Source organism: Portunus trituberculatus, chromosome 24 (assembly GCF_017591435.1).
Source record: "Portunus trituberculatus isolate SZX2019 chromosome 24, ASM1759143v1, whole genome shotgun sequence".
NCBI classification, from domain to species: domain Eukaryota; kingdom Metazoa; phylum Arthropoda; class Malacostraca; order Decapoda; family Portunidae; genus Portunus; species Portunus trituberculatus.
Window position 1 is genome coordinate 9,134,222 of NC_059278.1, and position 15,501 is coordinate 9,149,722.

The following is a 15,501-nucleotide window of genomic DNA, read 5'->3' on the forward strand; positions in this document are numbered from 1 at the left end:
TCACCACTTGCCTTACCAGATTCACCAATACTGAGATCCTTTGATGCCTGTCTCTACGGGCTGTTGTCAAAGGAAGAACTTTATGGCAAAAGTTTTCCAGTCTGCTTTGCAACATGTAATAGGTTTTCGGAGACAAATTCTAATCATTTGACTACAACTTCTTCATGCAGTTATTTTATCAGTACTATTAATATGAAATATCCCTAAAAAAATACTGTACTAGCTTATGTACTACCTGTAGTATTGTAAAACTTCATTTATTTATTTATTTACTTAAAATCATCTATTATTGTATTTTTTTCAGGAGGGTCTGGTTCTGTACAACCATCCACCAGTAGTGTTGATGTTAATGATGACATCACTCAATGGTGTATAACTATGCTATTTGTTCCATGCTAACATAAGTTCAAATTTTGTTATTTATTACATACCTATAAACACTCTTTATGTATGTATGTGTGTGCCATATTTTTCAACTGTATTTTTATTGAAGTCAAATGATGTGCTAATTAAATGCTTTGTATTTGTGCAGTACATCAGTAGCCCTGTAGGCACATCTGGCTTCCAAGCCAACAGCAGCTCCCTATCAAAGCCGCAGCAGAAGGCTTCGAATTCCTGCAGGTGAGTGTTGTTTTTTTGTTGCTTTGGGTTGTTTTTTTTTTAGGAATATATGTCTTGTGCATTTAGAAAAGTTATTCCAAAAGTGTATCATCTTACCAACACTTTGTATACATAGAAAGGAAATATGACACCATAGGATAGCAAGACATGTATCCTGACTAACAGTATATTTGTAAATTGTAGGCAATACAAAATAAGTTATTTCTTTAATTTATTATAAGTGTTCATTCAAAGCTTGAATATTTGTCAAGTATTTGAGAAGCAGTAGCAGATGAATGCTTCCGTGTAGGAGCTGGTGGCAGTGGTGCAGGAGCAATGAGTCTTTTTAAGGAAGGGGATGATTATCCATCAGGGCTTGCAGCAGGCACTGCAACAGATTGCACCATCTCAGCAGCAATCTGTGGAAATTCAAAAGAAGATGCTTGAATCTTTGCAACAAAACAAAAACAGTAATGCTGCATCTTTTGCGATCTATCACTATTTTCATGCTAACTAAATGCCTCCCTTCCTCCCGCAGCCTCACTTGACAACACTCTTCTTTCTTTCACCCCTGTTCTGTCCACCTCTCTAATGTAAGAGTTAACCAGTACTCTCTCTTTTCTGCTAAACTCTAGAACTCCTGTATTTCCATCTACCTATGACCTAAAGCCATTTAATAGGGATCCCAAGAGATTTTTTCAGGTATATATAAGACAAAAACTAGCAAAGAGAAATAGGTCCTTTAAAGGCAGCTAATAAGAAAGAAGCCAGTTAGTTCTGTGGAGAAAAGTAAAATTATGAATAAGTATTTTATAACTGTCTTCATGCAGGAAAACATGCAGAATATTTCAGATAGCAAACAGAATTTTTGAGCAGAAGTGAGAAGCTGACAGATATTCACATAACAAAGGAGATGGTAGAACAGGAGATAGATGGACTAAAAAAAATTCAAGTCACCAGGATCTGATGTAATATACTCATGAGTACTCAAAGAATGCAAGGAGGTCGTCAGTGAGCTGTTAGCATATGTCTTAAGGATGTCACTAAAATCAGCCGAGGTACTGATAATGTGGAGGCTAGCCATATTAAAGAAAGAAGATGAAACATTAATGTCTAATTATAGACCTGTCAACTTTTCTTCAGTTGTAGATAAAATTAGGGAGTCAATAACAGTGAAGAACATTAAGGAGTATCTAGACAAAACACAAATTGATAAACTACTCTCAGCATGGCTTTACAAACTTGCTGAGTTTTATAGTAAAGTTTACAAGGCAGCAGATAATAGTAATAGCTATGAAATCCTATACCAAGATTTTAGTTAAGCATTTAATAAGGTACCACATCAGAGGCTCTTGAAAAAGGTTAGCCTAGTGCACGTAGATAGAAGAAAAAATGTTAAGCTGGATAAAATCATGGTTACGTGATAGGCAACAAAGAATAGTAATAAACAGCTCAAATTCCAAGTGGGGTCAAGTAAGTAATGGAGTACCACAGAGGTCAGTTTTATGGCCATTCTTATTTCTAATATATATTAATGATTTAGATAGTGGAATTAGTTATATTAATAAATTTGCAGATGACAAATACTGTATAGGTAAATTAATTAGGTCATATTTAGATGCCATCACCTTGCAGGCAGATTTAGATAGGATGAAAGAACAGAAAGACATATGGCAAATGCAGTTCAACATTAACAAATATAAAGTACCTAACATGGAAAGAGGAAATCCACATAATAGGCACACAATAAATGAGGCCCTGGTAGATTGAGAATATGAAAAAGATTTAGGAGTTATAGTTAGTTCCAGTCCTGGTCTAAGAAAGCAATGCATAGTGGTTACTAAAAGGCAAATAATGTGCTAGGATTCATTTCTAGTAGTGTTATAAGCAGAAGTCCCAAAGTAATGTTAAAATTATATTAGACACTGGTTAGACCACATCTAGATTATATGGTACAGTTCTGGTTCCCACAATATAGGAAGGATATAGGTTTATTACAATCAGTGCAAAGCAGAATATCGAAAAGGATACAGGGGATGAGGGATATTCCCTATGAAGCCAGACTGAAGAAACTAAATTTGCATTCCCTAGAAAGATGTAAGTTAAGAGGGGACATGATAGAAGTATTGAAGTGGTATAGGGGTTATAAAAGGGGAAATTAGCAAAACTGCGGCAGTCCCTGCTATAGTGAGCGAGACCTGCATCAAAATTGAGTTATCGCATATATCATCAGATACTGCAATTCAAGTTCTTTCATGTGGTACCTGACATTCTGAGTATCCAAAACACAAGTTCACTTCTCTCTCTCTCTCTCTCTCTCCACTATCATCAGGTCAGCAGCATTTACCATAATTCAGTAAGTGACCACTTTCCAGTTTTCAGCATATATTCTAATGATGACTAATAACGTATAATAGAATATACGTACAGCAGCATTGCCGTAAGATCTTTTCAATCAGACATTGCACTATATAACTGGACTCGATGTGATTGTTAATAACGTCAATGAAAGTTTTGATAATTATATGATAAACTTTGTAAAGACATATGATAAACATTTTTCATTAAGAAGATTTACTATATAACCCAATCAATAAAAAAATCAATAAAACACTAATAAATTCCAAAAACTGTATTGTAAGTGGCTTCTTTACATATGGGAAAATATTTAGAGAGTACAGGAATACACTTACTGCCTTAATAAGAACAGCAAAAATTGGAAAATATTTAAAGAATATAAGAATACACTTACTGTCTTAATAAGAAGAGCAAAAATTTATTACTATAGAACAAAACTACAGAACAATGTGAGAAATGGCAAGAAAACTTGGAATATCATTAATTCTATAATGGGAAAATCTAAAGATAAATTGTCTTTTCAAAACTCTGAGTAACAACAAAGTAATAGCCAAATCATTTAATGAATATTTTTAGTAATATTGCAAGCAATTTAGCCATGAATATCCTTCAAACGTAGGTTTCTTATGCTTCACATATTCCTGAACCTATTCCTCTTTTTCCTTTCATTCAACAACACTTTTAAAAATTGAATCTATTATCAGCAACCTTAAATTGACAGCTCCAGGTTTTGATGACATCAGCATTAAGGTCATTAAAGTTTGTTCCACCAAAATTTCACCTTCCCTTGTTTACATTATTAATAAGTCTCTTGATGGAGGTGGATTTCCTAAACATTAAACAAATTACCATGGTTTCTCCAATCCATAAAAAGGTGATGAGACAAATCAGCATTATACAACCAAACATTTCTTCATATACTTGTATTAACTGTGGCATACCACAAGGATCAGTTTTGGGCCCTATATTGTTTTCAATGACATCCCTCATTCTAGACAAACTTAATTTCCTTTTATTTGCAGATGACCCAACCATTTTCATTCAGGGGCAGGATATAGATTTCATTCATAATATATTAAATGTTGAATAAATAAAGTTGCTAACTGAATCAAAACTAACAAACTAGCACTAAATACTTCTAAAACAAATTTTATGGTATCAACTTTAATGACACAAACACCTAACATAATAGATGTCTACATTGATAACCCTCAACTTCAGCTAGTTGAACTCGGCAAATTCTTAGGGGTTTTAATAGACAATAAACTGAAATTTAAAGACCATATAAATGAAGTAATTAAGAAATTAAGTAAACTAGTAGATATACTATACAAAGTTAGAATAACCTCACAATTGATTGTTTAAGAAATATTTACATGTCATTAGCATATCCACACTTCTTGTATAGCTCAGTTATATGGGGGGAGGGTTTCTTTAAGAGTATTCTTGAAAATATTAAGAGTTGTAACACAGCCATTGCTATGCCCACACTGAGCCCCTATTGAAGCATTTCAACTTGCTGAAACTCTGTGTTATTATTGATCTCCAAACAAATCTCTTTGTATATAAATTACTAGATATCAACCAAATAGGATGCGACTTCCATTTTATTCATATTTACCACACTCACAGACACAGCTGTCTACAGCTGCCATTACATAAAACATCTTATGCTCAACGAGATTAACCATACAAGGGTGCAAAGAAATGGAACAAATTGCCTGATGATGTAAGAAAAATCCATTCACTCAATATCTTTAAGAAAACTATCGTTGTTTAATTACTAAGAATTTCCCTATTTCATCACTTTTGTTGTTAGGATTATTTACTTATTTGAAGTCATATATATATATATATATATATATATATATATATATATATATATATATATATATATATATATATATATATATATGTGTGTGTGTGTGAGTGTGGAACGCTTCACAATTTGCGTGTCATCCTTGCGCAGGAGCCATGCTAATCTGTGTGTGTGTGTGTGTGTGTATTTACCTAGTTGTAGTTTTACAGGGCCTGGGCTTTATACTCGTGTGGCCCCATCTCCATATCTACACTTATCCAATCTTACTTTAAAAGTATGCACACTCGTTGCAGACACTACTTCTTCATTTAAACTGTTCCAATACATCTTTACGTCTTTATGTCTCAATACATCTTTACGGGAAACTATATTTTTTAACATCTCTGACATCTTCCTTTTCTCAGCTTTTTACTATGCGATCTTGTGCTTCGAATGTAATATTCTTCTCTCAGGATCAGTTTCTCATTATCCACTTGGTCCTTTCCGTTGATCAATTTATAAACTTGTATCAGATCTCCTCTCTCCCTTCTTTGTTCCAGGGTTGGTAGATCCATAGCCTTTAGTCTCTCCTCATATGTCATCCCTTCAAATTCTGTAACTATTCTTGTAGCCATTTTTGTAGTCTCCAACTTCCTATATGTTTCTTTTTGTTTCTTATGTGTTTCTTTTATGAGGGGTCCACACTACTCCTGCATATTCCAATCTGGGTCTTATTATAGTACTTATCAATTTCTTCATCATTTCTTTGTCCATGTAGTGAAATGCTACTCCAATATTCCTTAGCAAATTATATGTTTCTCTAAAAATTCTATCAATATGGCTTACTGGTTGATTGTTTTCTTCCATCGTCACTCCTAAGTCCTTTTCCTTTTTACTTTCTCCAGTTCTACTCCATCTCCCATCTTATAGATTCCCACAGGTCATCTTTCACTCTTTCCCATTTCCATGACATAGCTTTTGTTCACATTGAATTCCATTTCCCACATTTTACTCCATTCCCAGATCTTATTTAGGTCTTCTTGCAGTATTTCACAATCCTCTTTTGCTTTATAACTCTGCACAGTTTCGTATCATCTGCAAACACATTTATGTAGCTGTTCACTCCTTCTGGCATGTCGTTAATATAAATGAGGAAAAGTATTGGTGCCAATACTGACCCCTGTGGCACTCCGCTTTCTACTGCTCTCCACTTGGACTTCATATCTTTAACTACCGTCCTTATTTCTCTCCCCCTCAAATAATTTTCTATCCATCTCAATGTGCTTCCTTTTAAGCCACCCTTCTCCTCTAACTTCCATAGTAATCTTGCATGTGGCACTTTGTCAAATGCCTTTTTTAAATCCAAATAAATACAGTCAACCCATCCCTCTCTCTCTTGTACTCTATCAACTATTCTAAAATAGAAACTCAATAAATTAGTTACACACGACCGTCTTTTTCTAAAACCAAATTAGCTATTTGATATTAATTTGTTGTCTTCAAGGAACTCGATCCATTGTTTCTTTATTATTCTTTCACACATCTTGCATATTACACTAGTTAGTGATACTGGTCTGTAATTTAAAGGTTCTTCCTTCCTTCCTTCTGCTAATATGAGGGAACCACCTCAGCTCTTTTTCCATTCTACTGGTACTGTTCCATTTTCTATTGAGTATTTTATGATGTATATAGGACTTGCTAGTTCTTCCCTACATTCTTTCAGTATTCTGCCTGAGACTTCATCTGGTCCCATTGCCTTCTCTTCATCCAGTTCCTTTATTAACTAAGCTTGGTTACTTTAATATCTTTCATATAGACTCTCTATTACCCTGTGGCCTTTCAAATTTGGATTCCTTAGTAAAGACCTCCTGGAATTTATTATATAATAGTTCTGCCATACTTTTTGGGTCTTCCACCATCCCGTTTTCTCCTTTTAACCTTTCTATTGTTTCTTTTTGCCTAATTTTTCCATTTATGAATCTAGAACAATTTTGGTTTTTCCTTACATTTTTCGACAATGTCCTTTTCAAAGTTCTTTTCCTCTTCCTTCCTCACCTTAACATATTAATTTCTTGCTGCCTTGAAGTTTTCCTTATTTACTGGATTTCTATTTCTCCTTCACCTTTTCCATGCTCCATCTCTTTTCTCCTTTGCCCTAGCACACCTTGCATTAAACCAATCTTTCTTTCCTTCTTCTTTAGGTCTATATTTTGGGACATATTCCCTGACTCCTGTTTTGTATATTTCCAAAAATAAGTTATACTTCTCTTGCATCATCTCTGAGTTTTCCATCTCCTCCCAGTTTACATTTTTAAAATAGTTCTTGAGATTCTCAATATCAGCCTTTCTGTAATTTAATCGGTCTCCTTTGTATGAATCGTCTCTATCTTCCTTTCCCTCTTCTATATCCATTTCTAATATTACATGGTCACTCTTTCCCAATGGGCACTTATATCTTATATCATCATTCATTTGTATACCTCTTGTAAAAACTAGGTCCAATCTCGCCAGCTCGTCGTTTCCTCTGAATCTTGTGCATTCCTTTACTCTCTGGTCCATCATATTGTCTATCATTAGGTTCAAGAATCTTTCTCCCAGGCTTCTTCCCCATACCACTTTCATAATTTTCCCAGTCCACTTCTTTACAGTTGAAATCTCCTACTAATATAACTTTTTTCCTTTCTTTAACAATTCTCATTAGACTCCTTATTGTGTCATCTATCATGTCTTTATATTCTTGATTGGTCCATGAATTTGTTTTGGTGGCACATATGTTACAATGATTGTTAACTCTTTTTTATTAATATGCATCTTAACATACAATACTTCTGCTTTTCCTTCCCCACATTCCACTTGGTTTATCACTATCTCCTTCCTTAACATTATCATGACTCCTCCTCCTCCTTTACCCACTCTGTCTCTTCTCCATACATTATACCTATTATCCAAGTCTATTTTGATTGCCTCATTTAGTTTTGTTTCAGCCAGGCATACAATATCTGGATTTTCTTTCTTTATGTAATCTCTTAATTCTAATTTACTTGATAAAACCCGTCTGTGTTCGTATACATCATTTTTAGTCTCTTGCCTTTATCATTTTTAGTTAAACTTGTTCCACTTTTTTCTCTTCTTTCTCGTTTATATACCATTTCCTTATCCTGTCTCCTAGAATTCTCCAAAAAATGCCTTTTTTTCGTTGTCTGACCTTTCATTATTTTTTTCCCCTTACTGCTGCTGCCAGTTCATTGTATCTCTTCCTTTCTTCCTCATTTCTATTTTTCTTTATATAGATATCCTTGCAGCCTTCTGTTTCTCTAAGTTTTGTTGTTCTATATCTTCTGTTGCTGCTTGGGATTTTAGTAGTATTTTAATTGGTCTCTTTTTCCTTCTTGACATGGTCCCATTCTGTTCATTTCTTCTACTTCCTCTTCTAAGTTCTGCTTATCTTCGTCGTTTAGACTTTTTAGTAGGTATTTGACTGATTTCATTTCTTCTTTTTCTCTTCTTGGTCTATATTTTCTTTTTTTTCTTTTATTCCAAATACGACTACACACTTCTTTTTTCTGCAATTTCTGTAACTAGATTTTCTTTTGTCTTGAGGACTCCTATCATTTTGTTTGTCATATTTTCTTCTTTTTCTTTTAGTTGTTGTTCTTGAATCACCTGAAAATCAGCCTTATCTTTCTTATCTTGGACTCTCCATGCTCGTACTTCTTTTTTAATCATGTTCTGTACTCTTTTTTCTTTTTTTTTTTTTTTTGTTTGTGTGTTTTTGTGTGTGTGTGTGTGTGTGTGTGTGTGTGTGTGTGTGTGTGTGTGTGTGTGTGTGTGTGTGTGTGTGTGTGTGTGTGTGTGTGTGTGTGTGTGTGTGTGTGTGTGTGTGTGTGTGTGTGTGTTTTTGATAATCCAAAATCTGACTCTGGTATAATCTATTTTGTATTCTATTTCCAGAAAATCTGACTTCTCTGGTATAATCTATTTTGTATTCTATTTCCATCTGATCTGGTATAATCTATTTTGTATTCTATTTCCAGATCCATATAAGAGCTTCAGCCCATCACACTGCGCCTTTAAACTATGGATATATGTATGTAAAATTATATGCATTGCTACTATGTATAAATCTGCCAATAAATATATCAGTAGCAGTTTTTCTTACTCACTCTTATTGTCTCTCACTCTGTCACTCTTACTATCTCTTGCACTCACTCACTATCTCTCTCTCTCTCTCTCTCTCTCTCTCTCTCTCTCTCTCTCTCTCTCTCTCTCACACACACACACACACCACCCAAAGATTGGTCTATGAGCTCTGAGCTCGCTCCATAATGGGGAAGACTGGATGGGTGACCAGCAGACGACCGAGGTGAATTACACACACACACACACACACACACATAAAAAGGTGATAAATAATATCATTAATGTGGTGCAGGAGGAGGGAAAAGACCTAGTACAAGAAATAGAGGACTTCCATAGAATTGGAAAGTTCACAGGAGAAGGTATGAGGCCAATAAGAATCAAACTTAAGTCACAAAAGGATGTAGATGAATTGGTGGAGAAGTCATGGAGGCTAGCCCAGCAGGAAACAACAAGGAAGATTTGGTTGAGAAGAGATCTCGGTGAAAAGGAAAGAGAAATGTTAAATGAGTTGAGAAAGGAGGCTTTGAAAAAAAATGAAGAGAGGACAGAAGAGGAGAAGAAAGAGTTTTTCTGGAGAATCTTGGATATGAGACTGAGGAAGTGGTTCATAACCCAGAAAAGTACAGCAAGAAAGGACTAAAGAAACTTACGTATGAGCGGAATGTAATGTATTCCAACATAAATGGAGTGATATCGGGATTTTAGAACTCAACGATTACTTGAGGGACAAGAACCCAGATATTGTGGGTCTTACTGAAACAAAACTGAGAGAGGAGAAGACCTGATGATGGTTGGAGAAGGGAAATATAATGTTTGGAAAAGAAATAGAGTAGGTAAGATGGGAGGAGGAGTGATGTTGCTGGTTAAAAAAGATATAAAGGTGGATCAAGTGAAAGAAGGTATGGGAAAGGCAGAAGTGCTAAAGATCAGAGCAGAAACTAATGAAGGAAAAAGAGGCACTACATAGTGGTGTACGTACCACCTAAGACAAATGCATGGTCAGTACAGGAATATGAAGAAATGATAAGTGATACAGGAACATGTCTGGAAGAAATGTTGGGTGGCTGTGAACGAACTATAATGATGGGAGATTTTAATTGTAAAGAGGTGTGTTGGGAGGACTGGTCAATGGAAGGATCAGAGACAACATGGGGAAATACACTATTGACACTGGCAATGGAAAATGTGTTAACTCAGTGGGTCAAAGAAGATACTAGGTTTGGAGGAGAGGGAGCATCGTCAAGACTGGACTTGGTCTTTAGTACAGAGCCAATGGTCATTGAGGAGATGAGGGTGGAGTGCCCTTTAGCAAAGAGTGATCATGCAGTTTTGGAGTTCAAGGTGATAGATGAAGAGAAATCTAGAAGAAATGAAGAATATAAAGTGGGAAGATGGAATTATGCCAAGACAGATTTTGGAAACCTAAAGAAATTCTTTCAAGAGACAAATTGGATGAAATTCAAGAGTGCTAAGGAGCAAATGAAAAGTGGAAGGAATTTATAAAAATATACAAAGAAGGTGAGAAAAATTTGTACCAATAAGACAACATAGAGAAGTTGGAAAGCAGGACTGGTTTAACGATAGATGTGAAAAGGCTAGAACAAGAAAAGAGGATGCATGGAAGAGGTGGAGAAGGAAAAGACGGATTAAGCAGTGGAAAGTTACAAAAGAGCAAGAAATGAATATGTGTTGATTAGAAGAGAAGAAAGAAAGAAACAAGAAAAGGATATAATTGATAAATGTAAAGACCAACCAAGGCTTTTTACAGACATGTGAACAACAACATCAAAAATAGAGAAAGTATTGAAAGTTTAGAAGTAAATGGAGTATGCAGTGAAGATCCCAGGAAATGGCAGAGGCTATGAATGGATGCTTTCGGAAGGTATTCACAAAGGAGACTGCTTTTGACAAACCACTGGTAATGGAACAGAAAGGGATTATGAAGGAGTTTCAAGTAACTGTGGAGGAGATCAAGAATATGATGGGGAGTTTAGAAGTGAGAAAAGCTGTGGGACCTGATGGGGTATCAGGATGGATTTTAAGAGAATGCAGGAGCAACTGGCAGAAAAAGTTTGTGAAGTAATTGATGCCTCATTAAGGGAAGGTGTAGTGCCCCAAGACTGGAAAAGAGCTAACATTGTCCCAATCTATAAATCAGGTAACAAGAGAGACCCATTGAACTATAGACCAGTGTCACTTACAAGTGTGGTAGCTAAGATGTGTGAGAGGGTGGTGAAGAATAGATGGACAGACTTCTTGGAGAAAATGACATACTTTGTGAGTGTCAATTTGGTTTTAGAAAAGGGCGTTCATGCACGACAAACCTGATATGTTACTATTCGAGGGTGATAGATGTAATACAGGAAAGAGATGGTTGGGCTGATGGAATATATCTGGATTTAAAAAGGCCTTTGATAAGGTACCACACCGAGACTGATCTGGAAACTTGAAATGGTAGGAGGAGTGCATGGCAGTTTACTAAAATGGATGGAAGACTTTTGGTAGGAAGAGAAATGAGAACAATAATTAAGGACAGACCATCAGAATGGGGCTTGGTGGAGAGTGGAGTTCCACAGGGATCAGTGTTGGCACCAGTAATGTTCGCGGTCTACATAAATGACATGGTGGATGGGGTGTCCAGTTATGTGAGCCTATTTGCAGACGATGCAAAATTGTTAAGAAAAGTGAGATGTGACAAAGATTGCGAACTACTCCAGGAAGACTTGGACAGAATATGGAAATGGAGCTGTACATGGCAAATGGAGTTCAACACGACAAAATGCAAGAAAATAGAGTTTGGCAAGAGTGAAAGAAGAATCAGGAGTATGTACAAGATAGGAAATGAAGACATAAAACCAGTCATGAAGAAAAGACCTTGGGGTGACAATTACCAATGACCTATCGCCAGAGAGACATATAAACAAAATAATTGGAGAAGTATTGAACTTATTGAGGAACATAAGAGTGGCGTTCAGATATTTAGATGAAGAAATGATGAAGAAAATAATTACTGCAATGATAAGACCGAGGCTTGAATATGCAACAATACAGTGGGCTCCGAACTTAAAGAAACACATAAGGAAACTAGAGAAAGTACAGAGGGCTGCAACAAAATGGTGCCTGACTTAAGAGATTTGACTTATGAAGACAGACTGAAAAGAATGCAACTTCCGACCCTGGAAAACAGAAGAGAAAGGGGAGACCTGATAGCAATATACAGAGTGATGATTGGCATGGAAAAATGGATAGGGAAGATCTGTGTATGTGGAATGAAAGAATGTCGAGAGGGCATGGGAAAAACTAAAATGGCCACTTATAGGAGAGATGTGAAAAATATAGCTTCCTCATAGAAGGGTGGAAGCATGGAATAGTTTAGACGTGGAAGTGGTCAACGCAAGGAATATTCATGATTTTAAGAAAAGCTGGACATTAATAGATATGGAGACGGGACAACACGAGCATAGCTCTTTTCCGTATGTTACAATTAGGTAAATACAATTAGGTAAACACACACACACACACACACACACACACACACACACAGGACACAGGACACAGAGGAAGGACACACCACCCGAGAATCAGCTGATCTTCACTACCTTTGTTTGGGTTTACAGTGGCCTGGGCGATAAGTGTGGACTCATTTTTCCTTTCATGAATACAGTGTTAAATAATAATGAGTGAGAAAGATATTCCATCTAAATGCAGGTATGTGACAAGGAAAGAATGAAAGCTGATGATGACAATGTTGGTGAGGGAGGAGGAGAATTTGAAGGCTTTGATACGGCGCAAACTTCACTATTTGATAGAGTCTTAACTATCGAACGTAAATTAGATAAATTGATAAAGGAGAGTATGGGAATGAAAGAGAATGAAGAACAGGATAAAGAGCTCCAGAAATTGAAAGAAAGGATAAAAAGAGTGGAAGAAAACGAAACTAGGCTAAGAACCGAAAATGAAGAATTAAAAGTCCAAATAGCGAACTATAAGAAATTGATGGAAGAAGGACTGGTAAAGCCGAGAAAGAAAAAGAAAAGCTAAAAGATCTAGTTAACAAAGAAGAAGAAAGAGTACAAGACGTGATTAAAAAAGAAGTACAAGCATGGAGAATCCAAGATAAGAAAGACAAGGAATCATTTCAAGAAGTATTTCAAGAACAGTTAAAAGAAAGAGATGAAAATATGACAAGCAAAATGATAGGAGTCCTCAAGAAAAAGAAAATTTAGTAAGAGAAATTTGGAAAAAAAGAGTGTAATTATTTTTGGACTGAAAGAAAAAATGTTAAATATAGACCAAGAAGGAAAAGACGAAATGAAATCAGTAAAAGACCTACTAAAACATCTGAATGACGAGGATAGACAGAACTTAGAAGAGGAAGTAGAAGAAATCCATAGAATGGGACCATATCAAGAAGGAACAGTGAGACCAATTAAGATATTACTAAAATCACAAGCAGCAGCAGAAGAAGTACTATATAGAAAAACGAAACTCAGAGAAACAGAAGGTTGCAAAGATATATATATAAAGAAAAATAGAAACGAGGAGGAAAGGAAGAGACACAATGAACTGGTGGCAGAAGCAAGAGAAAAAATAATGAAAGGTCAGAGGAGGAGAAGAAGGCATTTTTGGAGAATTATAGGAGACAGGATAAGGAAATGGTATATAAAAGAGAAAGAAGAGAAAAGAATGGAGCAAGTTTAACTAAAATGATAAGAACAAGAGATTAAAATGATGTATACAAACATAGATGGATTTTATCTAGTAAATTAGAATTAAGAGATTACATAAAGAAAGAAGAACCAGATATTGTATGCCTGGTGGAAACAAAGTTAAATGAGGCAATAAAAATAGACATAGATAAAAGGTATAATATATGGAGGAGAGACAGAGTGGGTAAAGGAGGAGGAGGAGTCATGATGATGTTAAGGAAGGAGATAGTGGTAAATCAAGTGGAGTTTGGGAAGGAAAATCAGAAATACTGTATGTTAAGATGCATATTAACAAAAAGGAGTTAACAATCATTGGAACATATGTGCCACCAAAACAAACTCATGGACTAACCAAGAATATAGAGACATGATAGATGACACAATAAGGAGTCTTACAAGAATCATTAAGGAAAGGAGAAAAGTGATATTGATAGGAGATTTCAACTGTAAGGAGGTAGACTGGGAAAATTATGAAAGTGGTATGGGGGAAGATGCCTGGGGAGATAGATTCCTGAACCTAATGATAGATAATTTGATGGTCCAAAGAGTAAAGGAAAACACAAGATTCAGAGGAAACGATGAGCCGGCAAGATTAGACCTAGTTTTACAAGGGATATACCAATTAACGATGATATAAGATACAAGTGCCCATTGGGAAAGAGTGACCATGTAATATTAGAGATGGATATAGAAGAAGGAAAGGAAGATAGAGATGAATCATACAAAGGAGACCGATTAAATTACAGAAAGGCTGATATTGAGAATCTCAAGAACTATTTTAAAACGTAAACTGGGAGGAGATGGAAAACTCATTAACGGTTCAAGAGAAATATAACTTATTTTTGGAAATATACAAAACTGGGGTCAGGAATATGTTCCAAATATAGACCTAAAGAAGAAGGAAAGAAAGATTGGTTTAATGCAAGATGTGCTAGGGCAAAGGAGAAACGAGATGGAGCATGGAAAAGGTGGAGAAGAAACAGAAATCCAGAAAATAAGGAAAACTTCAAAACAGCAAGAAATGAATATGCTAAGGTGAGAAAGGAAGAAGAAAAGAACTATGAAAAGGACATTGTCGAAAATGTAAGGAACAACCAAAATTGTTCTACAGATTCATAAATGGAAAAATAAGACAAAAAGAAACAATAGAAAGGTTAAAAGGAGAAAACGGAATGGTGGAAGACCCAAAAGTATGGCAGAACTGTTAAATAGTAAATTTCATGAGGTCTTTACTAAGGAATCCAAATTTGAAAGACCACAGGGTAATAGAGAGACTGTCTATATGAAAGAGATTAAAGTAACCAAGCTTGAAATAAAAAGTTGATGACGGAATTGGATGAGGAAAAGGCAATGGGACCGGATGAAGTCTCAGGCAGAATACTGAAAGAATGTAGGGAAGAACTAGCAAGTCCAATATACAACATCATAAAATGCTCAATAGAAAATGGAACAGTGCCAGTGGAGTGGAAAAGAGCTGAGGTGGTTCCCATATATAAGAGCGGAAGGAAGGAAGAACCTTTAAATTACAGACCGGTATCACTAACTAGTGTAATATGCAAGATGTGTGAAAAGTAATAAAGAAGCAATGGATCGAGTTTCTTGAAGACAACAAAATATTATCAAATAGCCAATTTGGTTTTAGAAAAGGTCGGTCATGTGTGACAAATTTATTGAGTTTCTACTCTAGAATAGTTGATAAAGTACAAGAGAGAGAGGGATGGGTTGACTGTATTTATTTAGATCTAAAAAAGGCTTTTGATAAAGTGCCACATGAAAGATTACTATGGAAGTTAGAGGAGAAGGGTGGCTTAAAAGGAAGCACATTGAGATGGATGAAGAATTACTTAAGGGGAGAGAAATAAGGACGATAGTTAAAGATATGAAGTCCAAGTGGAG

General features: G+C 35.6%; 1 protein-coding gene and 1 long non-coding RNA gene across 6 annotated transcripts in view; one reads left to right on the top strand and one right to left on the bottom strand.

Moving 5' to 3' along the window:
- The first annotated feature begins 304 nt into the window (after positions 1-304).
- On the top strand, positions 305-9,005 carry LOC123508089. Its single transcript, XR_006675862.1, has 3 exons — positions 305-368; positions 533-621; positions 8,791-9,005. It is a non-coding gene; the product is annotated as an uncharacterized LOC123508089 (long non-coding RNA).
- The window catches only part of LOC123508088, a 51,301-nt gene continuing 36,154 nt past the window's right edge, over positions 355-15,501 (bottom strand). For all 5 annotated transcript variants that reach the window (XR_006675859.1, XR_006675860.1, XR_006675858.1 and 2 more), the window contains one exon: positions 355-1,019. The gene's annotated coding sequence lies outside the window, so the exon portion shown is untranslated. The remainder of the gene's footprint in view (positions 1,020-15,501) is intronic.